The sequence below is a fragment of the Tenrec ecaudatus genome, chromosome 14 (assembly GCF_050624435.1).
Source record: "Tenrec ecaudatus isolate mTenEca1 chromosome 14, mTenEca1.hap1, whole genome shotgun sequence".
In the NCBI taxonomy this organism is placed as follows: Eukaryota; Metazoa; Chordata; class Mammalia; order Afrosoricida; family Tenrecidae; genus Tenrec; species Tenrec ecaudatus.
Window position 1 is genome coordinate 88,592,879 of NC_134543.1, and position 19,836 is coordinate 88,612,714.

A 19,836-nucleotide genomic window follows, 5' to 3' on the forward strand; every position below is an offset into this window, starting at 1 on the left:
CTGCATTCCAAAATTAACTCCAGACCAAAAATATAGTCTTTGTGGCACAGTGATACTTGCTATGAGGTCTTGAAGCCCTAGTCTTTATAACTACCACCAAATGACTGGGTGGGGTCGCGCAAACAGGGTTTATAAAGCTTTATTGTGGTATTCATTACATATGACCTCCTGCTGGGTTTTAAAGGAGTCATCTTAGAAACTGGAAGTGCTCACTAGCATCAAGAAGGATGGACCAGGAATGGAATGCATCTTTTGGAACTCTAGATCCCTGCAAGCTAAACCTCTTCAACCCGAGTCAGACAGCTGTGACACGAGGGAAGTGGCGGTAGCAGAAACAGCAGCACTAACAGCGTGAGACGGAGGACTGGGTGTCCCAGCTCAAAGGACATGTTAAGTGCCTTTGGGCAGGCCCATCACATCAAGCCTAAGCAGGGGGTTGTTAGAACAGGCAATTTTGAAATTGGATATTTTAAATGGAGAAAGATAAAGCCATGACCTATCTGGCTTACAAGCTCTTATGAGTATGTTCATACACACATATACACAGGAACAACTGATGAGTAGAAATTATGCCTTCAGTGCAAAAGGGAAAATGGTTAGAAGACCCAGGGGATGGGCTACAGAGGCAGTGAAGTCTTAAATGTGAATCTTCTAAGCAAAGTTTCGAACTCTCACCAAATGGCCTTTCCCTGCTGTACATGCAATGAGCCATCTGAGAAGCAGGAAAAGGAATCTCATTCACCAGCAAGAGCCAGGAGTGGAGCTCATCCTCTGGACGTGAGATTCCAGCACGCTGAGCCTCCTGAATCCAGATGACAACTACATCTGAGGAGCAGCAGCAGAACCAGGAGCCACACCTGGAACAGAGTGACGGTCTTTCCCACGTGGAGAGCAAGTGAATCTGAGTGCTTTTGTGCAGGATCCTGGCTTGTGGAGTGGGGTGCCTCTAGGCATTTAATTCAAGACATTGTGCTGCTGTGCTATGGAAATTGAACTGATAGGCTTTGGACTAGGCTTATAGGAGGGGGATGCTTCTGAGCACTTAATTCAGGGAGCTGGGTTTGCTGACCCGCAAAGCTTAAGCTGAATGCCTTTGGGTGGAAGCTTGCAGCAGAATGGTTTGCCATTTGGGCATTGATTAGAAGACTTGCCAGAACTTTGTAACATGTTCTGACAAATAACTCAACCCTGAGCATTGCTCATTGGCATGATCATTTGTTAAATCCTTTAATAAACATTTCAATCATGAATTTTGCCTGTTAGTTCTGTGTAGCCATCACAATAGATATTAATAGAGATGTAAAACAAAGAACATTAATTAAGGCAGTGCAATTGGAGGTTGACCTACAGTCATGTAATCAGATGCTACATTTGGTGACCCACTGAGGTAGAGCTAATGTCTTTAGATTGACGTTTATGGTGAAGTGGCATGCCCTTTAGATATTTACTAGCAGTGCTGAAGGAACTTTGTAACATTGCCTTCGCAGGAAAGAAGCCAAGGGTCCTTTTCTCCATAATTCTCCAAAACTGACTGAAGAACTGTATTCTGGGGATTTTTTTTCTGATCCTGAATTGTTACCTATTAACTTCGCTAATAAGCCCCATAATTGTGGCCATTGTTTGTGAGTTCTGGGTTATCAAACACTGCAGAGAAGCTAAGAGTGCCATGGGAGGGATGGTTGGTATCAGAATTGCTAAAGGGAACAACAAGGTATCCAAATTGGTGGTGAGGTGGGAGTGGCAGGCCTGGTAGAGTATGATCAAGGGTAAGATAATGAAAAGGTATTGCTGAAACCCAGTGGGGATGGAGCATGATAGTGGGGCAGGAGGAAAGTCAAGGGAAATAGAGGAAAGACCTAGGAGGCAAAGGGCATTTATAGAGGTCTAGACAAAGACATGCTCATATGCAAATATATATGAGGATGCTGAAATAGATCTAAGTGCCTATATTTATAGGTTTTGTATTAAGGTGGCAGAAGGACCTTTGGCCTCTACTCAAGCACTACCTCAATTCATGAATACTTTCTTCTATTAAATTGGCATTATGTGATGCTCACCCTCCCGACACAACGGCTGAAGCCAAAGCGGGTGAACAAGTAAATATTGTGAAGAAAGCTGAGGGTGCCCAGCTATAAAAAGAGTTAGCATCTGGGGTCTTAAAGGCTTGAAGATAAACAAGCAGCCATCTAGCTCAGAAGCAACAAAGCCCACATGGAAGAACACACCAGCCTGTGTGATCACGTGGTTTCAAAGGGATCAGTTATCAGGCATCAAAGAACAAAAAAATCATATAATTGACTGCACACCTCCATGATACAATCGCTGGGGACAAATGTGTGCATATGCAAATGTGGTGAAGAAATCTGATGGTGCCTGACTATCAAAAGAGATAGTGTCTGGGGTCTTAAAGGCTTGAAGGTAAACAAGCGGCCATGTAGCTCAGAAGCAACAAAGCCCACATGGAAGAAGCACACCAGCCTGTGCGATCATGAGGTGCCGAAGGGATCAGGTATAAGGCATCATCAGAAAAAAAAAATCTTACCATAGTGAATGAAGGGGGAAGTGCAGAATGGAGACCCAAAGTCCATTTGTCGGCTGCTGGAGACCCCCTCGCAGAGGGGTCTAGGGGAGGAGATGAGTCAGTCAGGGTGAGATGTAGCACAGATGAAGAATACAGTTTTCCTCCAGTTCCTAAATGCTTCCTCCCCCACAACTACCATTATCCAAATTCTACCTTTCAAGAGGATGTACACTGGTGCACATAGGAGCTGGGGGCACAGGGAATCCAGGGCAAATTATACCTTCAGGCCCAGGGGTGTGAGGGGCGCTACTAGGAGGGTAGAGGGTAAGTGGGTTGGAAAGAGGGAACTGAGTACAAGGATCTACATGTGACCTCCTCCCTGGGGGGTGGACAACAGAAAAGGGGGTGAAGGGAGACATCGGACAGGGCAAGATATGACAAAATAACAATTTATAAATTATCAAGGGCTCACGAGGGAGAGGGGAGCGAGGAGGGAGGGGAAAAAAGAGGACTTGATGCAAAGGGCTTAAGTGGAGAGCAAATGCTTTGAAAATGATGAGGGCATAGTATGTACATACAGATGTGCTTTATACAATTGATGTATGTATGGATTGTGATAAGAGTTCTATGAATCCCTAATAAAATGTTTTTTAAAAAAAGAAAGTAGAAGGCAGAGTTCATCCCTATGAGTTCATTGGGATCAGTTCATAGGGATGAACTCTGCCTCTTACGAATCAGCCTTGACCTGATGTTGAGTTCAATTATTATCCTTCCCCCTTGTGAAATTATAAGAACTCAGACGCCACACCTATGACTGCTACTATAGTCAATTCCAAACTTTCTAACATTTGTTTCTGACTCATCTTAGTGCAATGACTGCCACCTGAATCTAAATATAGTGGATCAAAAAAATAGCATGGATGACATCACAAATAATAAAGTTTTACTAGAATATTTCAAATTAACTTTGTGTCAAGAAATGAACAAATTCCAAGAGCTGTTACTGTCACTTCCACCATTACTATGAGTTTGTTGGTCAGAGTGAAGGAGAGGCCTTACCAGATTCCAAGGAGAAGAAGCAAGAGTTCTAGAGGAGATAGGACCTCCCACAAGAGTGTGTCTGTTGCTAGATATCAAAACACTGAGCACAGCTCTCAAACTCCGCAATTCATAACACTGGCTACAGTTTAATGGCTTCACGGTGATCAGGAATGGAAAGGGAAGTCTCCAAGAAGTATTGTGTCCATGGGAGAAGGACATAAAAACAGAAAGGAAAATGTCCCTTAGAGGTATGCCGAAGATGGGAAGGAGAAATTAAGAGAAACAAAGTATGGATCCTGAACAACTAACCTCACTGTTATTGAGTCAATTCTGGTTCAACTTCCCTTTCCATTTCTGTAAATAGAAAATCATTTTAAAATAAACTATTTTAAATGGTGAAAATCATCCCCTGCCAAAGAAAGCATACTACTCCAAAATAAATTATTTGTCTCCAATGTTTCACAAAAACAGAAGTTCTAAAATGAGACCATAAATAGGGGGAAAAGAAGATAAGATATAAAATAAATAGTTGATTAAACTTGAAAAGTATATTGAAGAAAAACATACAAAATGTGAGCATGAAGAATAAATCGCAAGATTTACATCGGAAAATAATGGCAATAGAAACTTTATTTCAGTAAATTCAAAGGACAATGACAACCAAGGAAAGGAAAATTGGATAAAGAAAAAGTTTTGGTTTTTTTTTTAAAGTTCAAATGGTTTCTCATTTCACAATCTTTTCTTAATCTTGCTTGAATTTCTGACAGTCTGGGTTGATTGCTGTAACTTTTAAATTATCTTCAGAAAAATTTTGCTTGTGTGTGATATTAATGATACTGTTTGATGATTTCTGTTTTTATAATATATCCTCTGTCTTTAAGAGGATATTACTATGAATTTATATGAATCTCTTCTAGTTAGTTGATTTCAGGTAGCTGTCCTCAAATTTCTTGGCAAAAACTAATAACTACTTCTAATGAGCACCTCTAGCACTTTATTTGTTTGTTGAAAACTTTTAATCAGTCATTTATCAATTGTTTGAGTTTGTTTTTCACCACTGCCTGTAGTGTAGTTTGGAATTCTTCCTTCAAAAACATTCAGTGGTTCTGGATAATATACAACCTCCAGAAATGGCTGAAGGTTGACCAGTTCTTTTTGGTACAGTGACTCTGCATATCACTTCTATCTTCTTTTGATAACTTCCTCCATAGAATTTTTCATTGTAGTAATTCAAGGCTTTAAATTTTTCTTCACTTCTTTCAGCTTGAAATATGCTAAAGGTGTTCTTCTTTTTTGGTTTTATAATACGAGGTCTTAGTACCTTTCATTATAATGTCTTACTCTATCTTTTCTAATGGCTTTGTGTAGTTTTATGTTCAGCCTTTTCATTTCATCATTTCTTCCTTTCAATTTAGCAAAACAATGGTATATAAAAAAAAACAAAATAGACAACAGCAAGAAAACGTCACTGCTGTCTAAACAATCCCAACTTATAGGGACCCGATCTAGGGTTTCCACGGCACGAAACCTTGGGTAGGAGCACGTAGACTCCTCTTTCTTCTGAGCTGGTGGGCTTGAGTGACCAACCTTGGGCTTAGCCGTCTAGCACTTACAATACAGCACAAATAACAACATTTAAATATCTATGTGTAAAACAATAATATATGGATGTGGTATAGTCTGGAAAAATATAATAAATAAGTACACTTTAATGTGAGGAAGGAGAAGCAGAAAAATAATACAATAGAATAAGAGCAGTGATTGTTGTAAAAGTAACAGGAGGCAAATGTGCCATTTAATACTAGCAAACCACATAGCAAAAGGTCCTATAAATGGTGTCACTTAGGTCTACATGAAAGGAGCGCACCAGCCTGTGTGATCCAAGGATTGTTAATAAGAAAAATCCATAATCAGAAGAGAGAATCATATTAGAGCTTAAATTCTGAACATCCAGTTAGTAGAAGATGGTGCATGACAATGAAAGCCAAAAAAACAATTTGCAAAGGTCCCACATGGATTAAACATCCATTGATTTCCTCTGACTATTGACCAAGGTGGTAAATTGTCTTTCCCTCTACATAGTTCAGTGAAAAGTGGACTATTTCCACCTTCCCAACCAGCTCAGGAATGTATAATCTCCCTTAGGGACTTAGCTAAGTGTGTCATTGGTGGAGATCACTACCTTGGGGAATCCCCTGGACTAATCTTGAAAGCTCTTCTGTATAATATAAAGTACATGTCCCAACCATGGCCCCAATCCCATTCTAGCAGCCCCACTATGACTGATGCATTCTTCTAGCTCCAACAAAATGACAAATAAAGTCATCCACTTGTAAAAAATCAACCAATAAATAGTAAAGGGGCAAGCAAATATGACATAAATATCAAACAAACAAAACCATTACATAAGATAAAGAAGAAATGGAACACTAAAAGGAATATAAATACAAATATACCTGGATATCAGGCCAAGTAAATTAAGGTCTAAAAGGTATTATTAAATGAAGCCATCTATGACACTAAAAAGGAGCCTTGTGGTACTTTTCGGTGGTACTTTCAGATTGAACTGCTCATAGTAAGGCCAGTAGTTCAAGCCCACCAAGGTGCTCTGGAAGAGAAATATGAGGTTTTCTGCTCTCATAAAGAATTATGGCTTTGGAAATCCTACATATAGTCACTATGAGTTGGAGGTTGGTTTCTGGTTTATAATACTAATATAACAGCAATAAAAGAAAACAGTATATTCTTAAAAACAATATTAAGACATTACATATCATGAGCTATAGTTAAAGGAGTTGCCTGTAGTTACTTTACATAAAGTATTATAATTCATAAGCTACAGTTAAAGTAATGAGCAGAAGAAAATGCATAGCCTGGAACACATATATTGATAAGAGAATTTAAAAAGACTTAAATTGCGAACTCAAAAAGTTGCAGAGGAAACAAAAGAATAAACTAAAAGAAAAACTCAAAACTCACAGTCATTAAGTCAGTTCCAATTCATGGCAAACTCTAGAGGATAGACACTGTCTCTGGGATTTGCAAGCGTGGATCTCATGGAGAGGAATAACAATAATGCCTGTGAAACACAAGCAGTATAATCAATGGTACTGAACTATACACAGAGAAATTGTTGAATCAGTAAATGTTTTTGTTGTGTATATTTTTGCCAAAATTGAAAAAAATGTATATGAATAACAATGATTATAGAGGGAAAAAGTTTCTAAAATAGATTTTGATAAAGACTGTACAACTCTTCTTGAGATGGTTGAACTAGTGAATCGTATGATATACGGATGAAGTGCCAATAAAACTTTTTTTAAAGAAAAGAGAGAGAGAAAAGGAAAGAAAGCCTCGTCTTTCTCCAGAACTAAAAGAAAGTATATAGGAAAGAAACAAACTAGATAAGAGTCACCTTAATGATGGAAATTAGATGGAAATTAGAAGTTTTAATAAAAAATATATAGTTCTTTTAAAAAATGATGTTCACAAATGATTAATTTAATCATAAATAAATAGATAAAACACAAAATGCAAACAATCCTGATAGCTACATATTAAAAATAAAGTTTGTGTATTTTTTTAAACCCACTGCCATCAATTTGGTTCCAACTCATAGTGGTAGATTCGGGGAAGGGAGGTGAGCTTACCTTGGGTGCACGCAACCAGTTGAGATGCAAAAGCAGCAAAAGGAGGTTATTCGCTAGCTCGAGCAAGGGCTTCTTCCCTCCACTGCCCAGCGCAACAGAGACCCAGCGTCCAAAAGGGAATCAGCCCTGAGCTCGTTGTACTCCGGGTTTTTATAGGGCCAGGGACAAGGGGCGGGACAAGGGGCAGTCCAGGGTTGCTGTTCTTTAAACTTCTTGGAGAAAACTTCTGGCACCAGCATTGTCCAGTGGTGATTGGTGAGTAGGTTTGCGCGTGCTTTCCTGATTGGTGGGCTGTCACTCAAACTCTATTGGCTAAGGTGTCATCAGGCGATGTCCCATTGGTTAGGTGGATCAGGTGATGTGTTGCATCAGTGACCAGGAACTTGAAACCGAAACTGAAACCGAAACTGAAACGTAGGCCTATCTCAAACCCGGCTTTCATACAGCCTGTTTTAACTTGTGCCCTGCTGATTCTAGCAGTTGCACACCTGTGCCCCACAATAGAGACCATAGAAAATAGAGTAGAACTGCCTATGTGGGTTTCTAAGACTAAATTTTTATGAAACAGAAGGCCTCATCTTTCTCCTGAGGAGTGATTGGTAGTTTAGAACCAATGACCTTGTGTTTGGCAGCCTATCATGTAACCAACTATACCACAAGGACCCTTCATGCTGTATAGACAAAGGGGTACCACCCTCTCCCCTCAAAATGACAAAGGTTCAAGTGGAGCTTTAATAGTAACACATTTTTCCTGATAGGTGAGTTTGATAGGTAGGTTTATTATACCAACCCGGCCAAAGAACATAGATGAGATTAATTGAAGGGCAGAGAGATAAATGGCTCCATGAGCTTTGCCTTTCTGGTCTCTTGCTCTTTGATGATGGGACCAGTGTGTGACAGCCTTAGCTGTTTCTCTGCCTCAACTTGTGAGCTACACTACATGTGGGACACTCAACCCATGGACTATATTGCTGTAGTTCCAGACCTGCTTCACCACACTACTGGAGTATACATCGCTTGAGCTGGGTACTGTCGAACCTTGTCATCTGGCTGACTGTTGGTGACCTACCTGCCTTGCTGTTTGCTGCTTGTGACCAGATTGCCTGAATTGCTCTACAGAGGACACAGTTGTCTGCTTCCGTGACTTGCCCCCAGCGGCCCTCAAGACTTGAAGGACTGCCAATGTATTAACTGTCTCATGGAAGTGAGATGTACTGAGTCATTTGTACTGCTCTATAGACTAATTAGCTGTTTATTTCTTATGTTGAATATATCTATCTATATAAATATATATATATATAATTATAAGTGCCCTGATTTTGTTTCTCTAGAGAATCCTGTATAATATAGTGAGCATCAAGCAACTCGCTTTGAGTTAGTGCACCTGGTGACATTTCCTGGGAAGGTTCTCTCTGCTCAATGAACTTTTTTGTAAAAGCAGTTTTGCTCGAACCTCATTTTTTGTGATGGACAATATAAGAAAACAGAGTGCGGCTGTGAAATTTTGTTTCCTGATTGGGAAAAATGCCGCAGAAACTGTTGTGATATTGAACGCAGCTTACAAGGACAGCTCTATGGGAAAAAGTCAAGTGTACGAGTGGTTTTCTCCTTTCAAAAAAAGTGAAATGTTAATTGATGATAAAACTCATCTGGACCTCCATTGTCAACTTCCCAAATGGATGGAAAGGCTGACAAAATTCATGCACTTGTGCTTGAAGAACAACGAGGGACTATTGAAGAAATGGGGACGTTGCCTGGACTATCTTGGAACTTGTTTCAGCGGATTTTAATGGAAGATTTGAGAATGAGAAGAGTCACTGCAAATGTTGTGCCTACAGTTTAGCTTACCAGGAAAAAGAGCAGCATTGAGTGGAAACATGCCTTCCTTTGAACGAACAGCTCTGAAGCTACAAAGACTTTGTTTCCAATGTCATTGTTGGGGATGAAACATGGTGCTATTTTTATGACCCCAAAACCAAACATCACTCAAGCCAGTGGAAGACGCCATCATCACCTGCCCCAAAGAAGCTCATCAACTGAAAACAAAGACCAAGACGGTACTCATTTGTTTTTTTGATGTGAGGGGGATGGTACATTTGGAGTTCGTTCCACCAGATCAAACTGTTAAATAAGCTTTCTATTTAGAGCTTCTTCAAAGATTGCCTAACAATGTGCAACAAAAAGAGGCTTACCTAATTTTCAAGACTTTAAGAGCCCAGACACAATATCTTTTGATAGCTGGTCACCATCAGCTTTCTTTACCACATTTAGCAACAAAGCCCACATGGAAGAAGCACACCAGTCTGTGGGATCATGAGGTATAGATGGGATCAGGGGTCAGGTATCAAAAACCCAGAAAAAAAAATCATATCGATGTGAATGAGGGGGAGCACAGAGAGGAGACCTAAATGGGATAACTAATTTTCAAAGCACATCTGTAGACAATTGGACATCCCTTTGCAGAAGGGTCACAGGGAAGAGATGAGCCAGTCGGGGTGCAGTATAGCACTGATGAAACATAGAACTTTCCTCTAGTTTTTTAATGCTTCGCCCCACAAGTATCATGACCTCAATTCTACCTTATAAATCCTGCTAGACTAGAGCATGTACTCTGGTACAGATAAGAGCTTGCAACACAGGGAATCCAGGACACACCCCTCAGGACCAATAATGAGAATAGAGATATCAGGAGGGAAAGGGGAAAGTGGAGGTAGGGGGAGGGGGAACTGATCACAATGATGTACATATAACCCCTTCCCATGGGGGTGGACAACAGAAAAGTGGGTAAAGGGAGAAAGTGGTCAATGCAAGATATGAAAAAAAAAGATAAATTATCAAGGATTCATGAAGGAGTGGGGAGTGGTGGGGAGGGGGGAAATGAGAGCTGATACCAAGGGCTCAAGTAGAAAGCAAATGTTTTCAGAATGATGATGGCAACAAATGTACAAATGTGCTTGATACAGTGGATGGATGGATTGTGATAAGAGTAGTATGGGCCCCCAATAAAATGATTTTTTTTACAAGAAAGAGTCTCTGGTAAATATATATATGTATATATGTGTATATAAATACATACATATTAAAGGTCTAATTTGTGGTAGACAGGGGACTGGTTTTGCCACCACGACAATGCACCTGTACACATAGCCATCTCAGTGCTCCAGTTTTTGGTAAAACCTGCATGCCTCTTTTGCCCCACATACCTTACTTACCTGTCCTCTCTCTGTGTGACTTCTTTTTGTTTCCACTTCCTTGAATGAAGAGGGACATGAAAGGAAAGCGATTTAACAACTAGAAGAGGTGAAGAAAAAAACGGAGGGAGGTGCTGTTAGTCATATAAACATGAGTTAGAAAAATGTTTCCAAGAACAGAATCACAGATTTTACAAATGTATTCAGTGTATAGAGAGTGCTTTGAAGGTGATATGGTTGTTTAGTAAAAAGAAAATTAAATATATAGCTTTATAAAACAATTCTGGGTATTTTTGGTACCCCTTCCTATCTGCACAAAAAAATTTGAAAGTTAATTAAAGTGGATAACTTTCTAGGAAAATACAGTTTATCATAAAATTGACTATAATATAACTTTTAAAACAGATTAATCTCTATAGGAAAAAATAGTTATCAATAGATTAGCATATGGGAGCACACACACACACAGAGGCAGGTAATTTGTCTCAAAAAGGAAGGCTTACAAACCCTGAAACATTTGATTGTCCAATGATATGAATTTAAGACATCAAAAGATATAAATACTAGAAAAATATGGGTGGATTCCTAAAATATCTGGTTCTAAGGGAAAGGTTTCTACGTCACTAAATGTGATTTTAAAAAATAGATGATTAATTTGACCACCTAAGCCATAGGCTCTCAAGCTCATTTTACCTCGCTCATTGCCATCCCGTGGATGCTGAGTCATAGAAACACTTCAGGACAAAGTACGAATGCCTGTGCGCTTCCAAACCTGTTAGTTCTTCATGGGAGTAGAAAGCCCCATTTTTCTCTTTTTTCTCTTGCAGAGCGGCTGGTAGTTTCCAACCCCTGACCTTGAGAATCCTCCACTCCACTACCAGGACTCCATTTATTTACTTACTTTATTTATTTGTTTAACCTACTGCTCCCCTTTTTAAAACATTGCTCGCACCCCCATGGCAATTAACCACGTGTGAACTATTCAGGATAACATGTAGGTATCTGCTTTTTAAGCCCTCTTATATAGGTCCAGTACAACCTTCACTTTAGTAAACCCTTATCTAATAGTAAAACCTGACTGCAGCCCCTACTCTGCCCACCCCCCCCCCCAAGAGAAACATGAAAATTCAAACTACAAAGGACAATTGGGAGCAAATATTTGCAACAAGTATCATGGGCAAAAGACTAATTCTACGAATAGATAAAGAACTCTAAAAGAAAGGAAGATTAGAAACAAAAGATTGTTTTTTAATGACCAACAGTGGTAACGAATTTTCAAATCAGATATAAAAGCATCCCTTAAACATGTAAAAGTGCTATTACTTCACCCATAATACAAGAAATTTGCAAAATCACACAGCAACGCCCTTTGTCACACCCTAAGTTAGGGACATCAGAAAGCTTCACCACTTACTCTGCACTGCACGGTGGAGAACACCTCTGAGAGGAATGCGAAGCAGTTCCACCCCTCTCGGGGAGTGTTCGGCAAAAGTATGTGGACATTAGTATGTGGCTCAATAATTCCTCCTTTGGAAAATAGTCATCGGAAAACACCATCAGAATTAGAAAATTAAATATATGGTATAATTGTGAATTGCAAAAATAATAGAAATTGCACTAAACTGTAAATATTGCAGATGCAGGTTGAATCATCAATTAACATCCACATGTTGCAAGTGAAAAAAAACTCTATGAATTTACATGGGATGATCTAATACATTAAAAAATGAAAAGAAATATGCACAATATTCTAATTAATTTTTTCAAAAGACAAAATAAAGAAAAGCTATAATGAAATGCCATACGGCAGACATTATCTAAAAGAGGTGGGAAGGAATGAATGAGGAGGAATATGGGGGGAAATAGCATTCCTGAAGTGTGTCATTAAGCACAACTTTGACTTTGAAGCTATGGCAATCTTGTGCATATTCAAAAATTCAGCCAACAGATATGTTTTGATAGACTGTAAGCCTGAATGCAAATATGCTTTAAATTAATAGTACAATTAAATTGAATACAGGGGCAATGCATTATTTAATCAAAGTCTATAACTCCCACCAAACAACCTTTCCTTACATGGGGTTGTAAGAAGGTGGGGGAAGATAGTGATAGGACTTGCTTGTATTTGTGATCAGAATTCCCTGGAGTCCCATCCTACTGTATATAAAACGAACCATCTGAGAAGCAGGAGAAGGGATCATATTACCAGCAAGAGTCAGGAGTGGAGCTCATCTTCTAAATCCAAGACTCCTGGGCAGTGGAACTCCTGGATCCAGATGATAGCTGCATCAGAGGACCAGAAGCAGGACCAGGAGCCAGAACAAGGAACAGAGCGATGGACTTCCCCAGCCACAGAGCAAGTAAGGCTGAGCGCTTTTGTGCAGGAGACTGACTTGTGGAGTGGGGTACCTCTGGACACTTAATTGGGAAAGTTGCACCTGCTGACCCATCAAAGTGGAGCTGAGGTCTTAGAGTAAAAAGATATGCCCTTTGGGCATTTATTAGCAGACTTGTCTGAACTTTGTAAAATGTCCTAATAGACAGCCTAGAGCATTTCTCACAAGCATTAAAACCTAAGTTCCTTAATAAACACTTTAATAATGAATTTGTCCGTGAGTTCTGCATAGCCATTGAAATGGATATTAGAATCCTAGAGATTAATGGTTGAAAATTAAGTCAGCACATGAAGTAAAAAGAAATCAACCAACCAATTAATGTTTAACACAATATTCTGAGGACGATTATGTGGAACACTGGTGCTATAAAATGGATCTGGACAAAACGAATACCAGAAAGTTTTTACAGGTGTTTAACTGATTATTGCAAAAGCATCCGATTGTGTGGATCATCACACAGTATGGAAGGCATTGCAAAGAATGGAAATTCCAGAACACTCAGCAATTCTCATGTGGAAGAGTACATCGACAAAGAAGCAGTCATTCAAAGAGAACAAGGAGGGATGGTTGGTTGCAGATTAGGAAAGGTGTGCATCAACGTTGCATCATTTCACTGTTATTTGATCTCTGTCTTGTTATTAGGGGCCACGGAGGAATTCAAACTCAGAGTGACTCTGGGAACAGCGGAACAAAGCACTCTGTCCTTCTCACAACTGTTGTTAAGTTTGAGCCCATCATTTCAGCCACTGAGTCAAGGTCTTCCTCGCCCTCAAGGTCTTCCTCTCTTTCACTAACCCTCTACTGTGCCAAGTATGATGTTATTTTTAAACCTGTAGACTGAGCAAATAATCTGAGAGACTGGATTTTGTTGGAGGAAGAATCGTTAACAATGGGTGATATGCAAATGATTCAGGCTTGCTTGCTGAAAATGCAGAGGGTTTCTAGTATATACTGTTAAAAATCAATGGACCACATACATCTTTCAATATGTTTTAAACCTTAACATAAAGAAAGTCCACCCCTTCATACCTGGGCCAATAGGCAGCATGATGATAAATGGGGACAGACTGGAGTCATTGAGGATTTCATTTTACTTGGAACCAAATTCAATGCCCAGGTAAGCAGCAACCAGGAAATGAAACAGCATCTATCATTAGGCAAATCTGCTGGGGAAAGAAATCTCTTTAGATAATTTAAAATATTTAAAAGCAAAGGTGTCTTTTGAAGATTATGGTGGTCTGACCAAAGTCATGCTATTTTCACTCAAATAGCATGCATGAAAAAACTAGACACTGAGGAAAGGGGACTGGAGAAGAATTGCTGCATTTGAACCAGGGTGCTGGTGAAGAAATGCCATGGAATACCAGAAGAACAAAGGAATCTGTCTTGGGAAAAGTACAACCAGAATGAATGCTCCTTGGAATCCAGGATGGAGAGAGTTGGTTTCACAGCCTTGGACATGGTATTATGAGACTCTAGCAAAGGATATCATGCTTGCCTTACTACTCCACAACCAAACTCACTGCCATCAAATCAATGCTGACTTGTAGCAATCGCCAGGGGGTTTTGCAACTGCAACTTTTTAAAAATAATTTTATTAGGGGCTCATACAACTGTTATCACAATCCATACATACATCAGTTGTGTAAAGCACATTTGTACATTCATTGCCCTCATCATTCGCAAAACATTTGTTCTCTACCTAAGCCCCTGGCAGAGAGTGGAAAACCTAGTGTTTCTCCCATGGAGCTTGTGTTAATCTGGGGTTGTTAGAGAAACAAATCCAGAGAAACTCATGTATAAGAGAGTGTTTTATATAAACATCAAGAAAACATCCCAACCCAGTGCTGCCCAAGCCCACAAGTCCACCATTAGCCCATATGTCCGACACCAACCCACAAAGTCCTCCCTCCTCCATCTCATAAAACACATGCAATGATACGGACTACAGGAGGAAAGCCGAGTCAGTGAATGTGTAAACATCTCAGCGCTGGCAGGAGTCTCCACAGGGCTGCTCCAGCACCCAGGGCTGCATTGGGTAGGTGCATGTGGCTTCTCCTCAGGGATGTTTATAGGAAGTGAGCCTTGATAGCTGAAGCAGGAAACTGGCTAAGGAAATTGCACCCTGGTCCAACTATCAGAGAGCAAGAGACCCGAGAAATAGGTTCACTGAGCGATTTATCTTTCCACCCTTCAATTAACCCCACATGTGTTTATTGGTCAGGTTGGCACAATAAACTAACTAGCTCAGAACTGATAGTGGTTTCATGACCACTATACCACCAGGGGTCCTAGGCTGGAATAATAGAGGGTCATCTAAAAAGAGGAAGACCCCCAGCAAAATGGATTGACACAGTGGCTGTAACAAGGGACTCAAACATAGGAACAATTGAAGGATAATGCAGGACTGGGTAGTGTTTCCCTCAATGTACATGGGGTTTCGTAGGTCAGGACTGACTCAATACGACCAGCGAGTAAAACACTATCTAAAAACTGTAAGTACTGGAAGGTCATTGTTAAATTGTATTAGGTTTCTTTTCTTTTTTACTACAGTACGGTATGGAAATATTGAAACAAATTAGTGTGGGTTATAGGATTAGGCAAATGAGTAAATAGATGTTGGGGATCTATATTTTCATTATGGAAGAAAAGAATTACAAATATGGAATGGGAAAATCAAGAAGAAACTTATTATGGGATTGAACTATAAACTGTCTTCTTTCTCACTCTTCTCTTTTTCTGTTTCTCAGGGAGATACTTCTGAGAAAATTATCCATGAAAGAGAAAGAACTCAAATTGCAGAAAATAAATTTGAGACCAAAAAGAGCATTATCTAATTAGCTGCTATAATATTCAATTAACTATTTACTGCTCTAATATCAGAGAAGAAAATATAATTTTGCTTCCTATTTAATGAGCACAGCTTCACCTAGAATGTTTTCAAAAGAGGAATTCGAGGCATCTGGTGAAAACCCTGGCCCTAGATTCTGTTTACATAAAATGCAGAGACCAGCAGAACTGTTAAACCGTCTCATGAGTCTGAAAATCAGCAAAATTCACAAAGTTGGAAATCAGAAGTCAAAAGACACAATAAATAAATTGTTAGGGAAAGTAAAATGACAGAGGGAAACCTGATTAGACGAGGAGAATTCAAAGGCATGCCAGGTTAAAAAGAGTGACAGATATGGATCCACACTTGTGAGATAAAGCTGTGAAGTTACGAGGAAGTCACTATTGTAACAATCAAGAACTTGGTCACTTTTGAGCAGAAAAGGGGTTTTAATTGGGAGGCTATAAGAGAGCTTCTGAGATGGCTGAAATCCATATCTGATCTAAGTGATGATTACAGGGCAGGGAATCTCATCCTTATTAAAACTCATCACATTGTAAATTCGTTTGGCATGGTTTCTGCATTGTATTTTATTTTACAATTAAAAAGACAAGAATTAAAGTGACAACATAGTGGACAAAAGTTAGTACAAAGGCTCCAGCGTATAACCATCCCTGTCTGCAGGCCCATATTCAACTAATCAGAAATTAATCCCTTCAGTACACTCATATTTTTAACATTAAATCATAATAAACAAGGGAAGTGTTGATCTTCCGATCCAGTGTATAAAGCAACACGTCTCCAAGGAATGAAAACAAGTCAGAAAGTTTCTGTGTGTTGCATAATTCTCCCTTGTGTAAAGAACTACACAGAATGCTGCCACAGTAAAGACAGTTAATTAGCATTAATTGCACTTGGGTAGTGACCAAGTAGAACTTCAGAGACATGGTATTGCAAGCCAAAAGTGAATGTATTGTGGGAATTGTCTATTAGGAACGTGGTGGTAACTCATGGAAACAACCATCAGGAGGGTAAGGGGTCACTTGGGGATATGGCCCTACTTTCTGTAAATTATCATTTCCCTGCTATGCTTTATGTTTATTTTTTTTTTGTCATGAAGCCAAAAAGACATCCCTTGTATAACAAGAAAAGCAAGTTGTAATTGAATAGATAGCAGGGAGGATACCAGTTTGTGAATCAGCTTGTGCTTTATAAAATGCTTCATATTATGAATGCCCCATTAGTCTCATCACAGACATAAATAAATTGCAGCTGCAAACATATTTGATTTCCTTCTTATTAACTTCTTCATGTCAAGTAGGGGGAAGCAAAAAAATTTAGTTCATTTTCTCATGAACTTTTGGAAGCCCTTCTCCCATCTAGTGTGTATATATACATTATACTAGTATACTGAAGAAACTGAAATATGTATTCATGCGCATAAATGTGCTGTGTGTATAATTAAAACCCATACATTTTATAACCTGCTCTGTTTTTATCTTGTTTGGTGTAAGAATTATGCTAATATCCTGAAATGAGTACATTAATAATTTATAATTTCTTATTTCTGAAGTAAGACTGGAAGTAATTATTGCTTTAATATTTCCTATTTTTTGGTAAATTCATTTCAATCAATGGCCAATGATCACAAAGATTTCTTCATATGTTTGTTGTCCCTATGAATTTTTTTGTGGGGAATTGTAAACCTTCTGTTTATGTATTAGGCCCATTATTAATTGGGTTCTTTGTCCTTCCCTTGTTGAGGTGTAACAGTTTTCTACAGATTTTCGAGATTAATATCTTGTCCAATATGTCATTGTCAAAACATTTTCCCCAGCCTGTGACTAGTGTTTTCATTCATCTGGGAAACAATGCACATAAGTTTCTTCCCTTTTAGAGGTCCTAGTCACCCATGCTATCATTTGTTGTATCTGAGTGTGTATTTTTGCATTATGTTGGATAGTGTGTTTATGCCATTTTTGTTTTTATGCCCTTAAATTTGTCCATATTTGTTCACTAGTGCTCTTGATCATTCTAGAGTTTACATTTAAGTCTGTGTTCTATATTGAGTTTGGTTTTGTATATGCAGTGAGGTATGTCATGGTTCATTTGTCTGCAAATGGAAATCCAATTTTGGCAGCACCATTTTTTGTTATTGTTGCTATTTCTTTAATTAAATCATTTTATTGGGGGCTTGTACAAATCTTATCACAATCCACACATACAACCATTGTGTCAAGCACTTTTGTCCATTTGTTTGCCTCATAATTCTCAAAATATTTGCATGCTACTTTTTTTCGCTCCTCATTTTTCCCTCCCTTCCTCCTAACCCCTACCCACTCCCCCATTAACCCATGAATATTTATAAATTATTATTATTTTGTTATATCTTACACTGTCTGATGTATCCCTTCATCCACTTCTCCACTGTCAATTAAATGTAGATCCTTGTAATCTGTTCCCCCTTTCTCCCTCACCTTCCCTCCACCCTCCCGGTATTGCCACTCTCACCATTGGTCCTGAGGGGTTATCTGACCTGGATTCCCAGTGTTTCCAGTTCCTCTCTGTACCAGTGTACATCCTCCGCTCCAGCCGGATTTGTAAGGTAGAATTGGGATCTTGATAGTGGGAGGGAAAGGAAGCATTCAAGAACTAGAGGAAAATTGTATGTTTCATCATTGCTACACTGCATCCTGACTGGCTCGTCTCCTCCCCGTGACCCTTCTGCAAGGGGATGTCCAATTGCCCAGAGATGGGCCCTGGTTCCCCACTCTGCACTCTCCCTCATTCACAATGCTATGATTTTTTTTTTTTTTTGGTCTTTGATGCCTTGTGATCTCACAGCCTGGTGTGATTCCTCCATGTGGGTTTTGTTGCTTCTGAGCTAGATGGCTGTTTGTTTATCTTTAAGCCTTTAAGACCCCAGACACTATCTCTTTTGATAGCCGGGCACCATCAGCTTTCCTCACCACATTTGCTTATGCACCAGTTGTCTTCAGGGATCGTGTTTATGGGGTGAGCATCTCAGACTGTCAGCACCATTTGCTGACAAATTTTTATTTCACCAGCTTTTTCCCATATAATGTGTTTTTTATTTTAAAAAATTGTGTATAGGTAGATGAATTTATTTCTGCCTTCTTTTTTCTGTTCCATTGGTCTATGTGTCTCTCATTGTAACACTACCAGGCTATTTTGAATACTGTAACTTTTTAGTATGTTTTGAGATTGAGAAGTGATAAGCCTCCTGTTTTGTCCAACTCAATGGCATATAACAACAGCAACTGCTCTGCTGGTATAAAAATGTGAATATGAGTGAAGTTCTACCCTGCCAATTTTTTAAAATAGCCTAAACTCCCATATCCAGGCTCAGAGCTGTGGAACCCTCAAATATGTGTGCTCCAGAAGTTCTGCCTCATTAAAAGTAGCTCTGAGATAGCTCATTTGGGTCCAGAGCATTGGCAGTGTCCATCAGCTCCATCTATAACATGCAGGACCCCCAAGCTACTGCTAAGTTCATGACTATGAACCCAAGATCCCGCTATGTAACAGGGATCCATGGGGAACCAGGGATAGTTTAGACACGCCTACAACAGCTCCTTGCACTGTTAGTATACAGTTTACATTGCCTTTTTTTTCTCCCTGGATTCAGAACTCCAGGTTTTTCCTCTGCATCTACATTTTATCAGTCTTTATTGAAGGAGTGTCTAGTATGTCTGCCTGAGTGGTTACCTTTACCAAAAGTCCTATTGGCCTGTGTTTTATTGTATGCTAATGTACCATGATTTTATTATCAGTGTATACATTTCTACATAAAAGCTGGAGTTTCACGGTGATTGCACCAAATCGATATGTCTATATGAGGTAGTCAGTTTATTGTGCCAACCTGGCTGATAAACACAGGTTGGGTTAATTGAGGGGTGGAGGGATAAATGGCTTGGTGAGCCTCATCTTTCTAGTTCTTGGGCCTCTTGCTTTCTGATGGTTGGACCAGGGTGCAGCTACCTTAGCCAGTTTCCTACTTCAGCTGGCAAGGCTCACTTCCTGCAAAACGTCCCTGTGGAGAAGCTACATGGAACTACCCCGATGCAGCCCTGGGTGCTGGAGCAGCCATGTGAAGGCCCCTGCCAGTGCTGAGATGCTTACACATTCACTGATTCGGCTTTCCTCCTGCAGTCGGCATCATAGTGTGTGTTTTGTGCGACGGAGG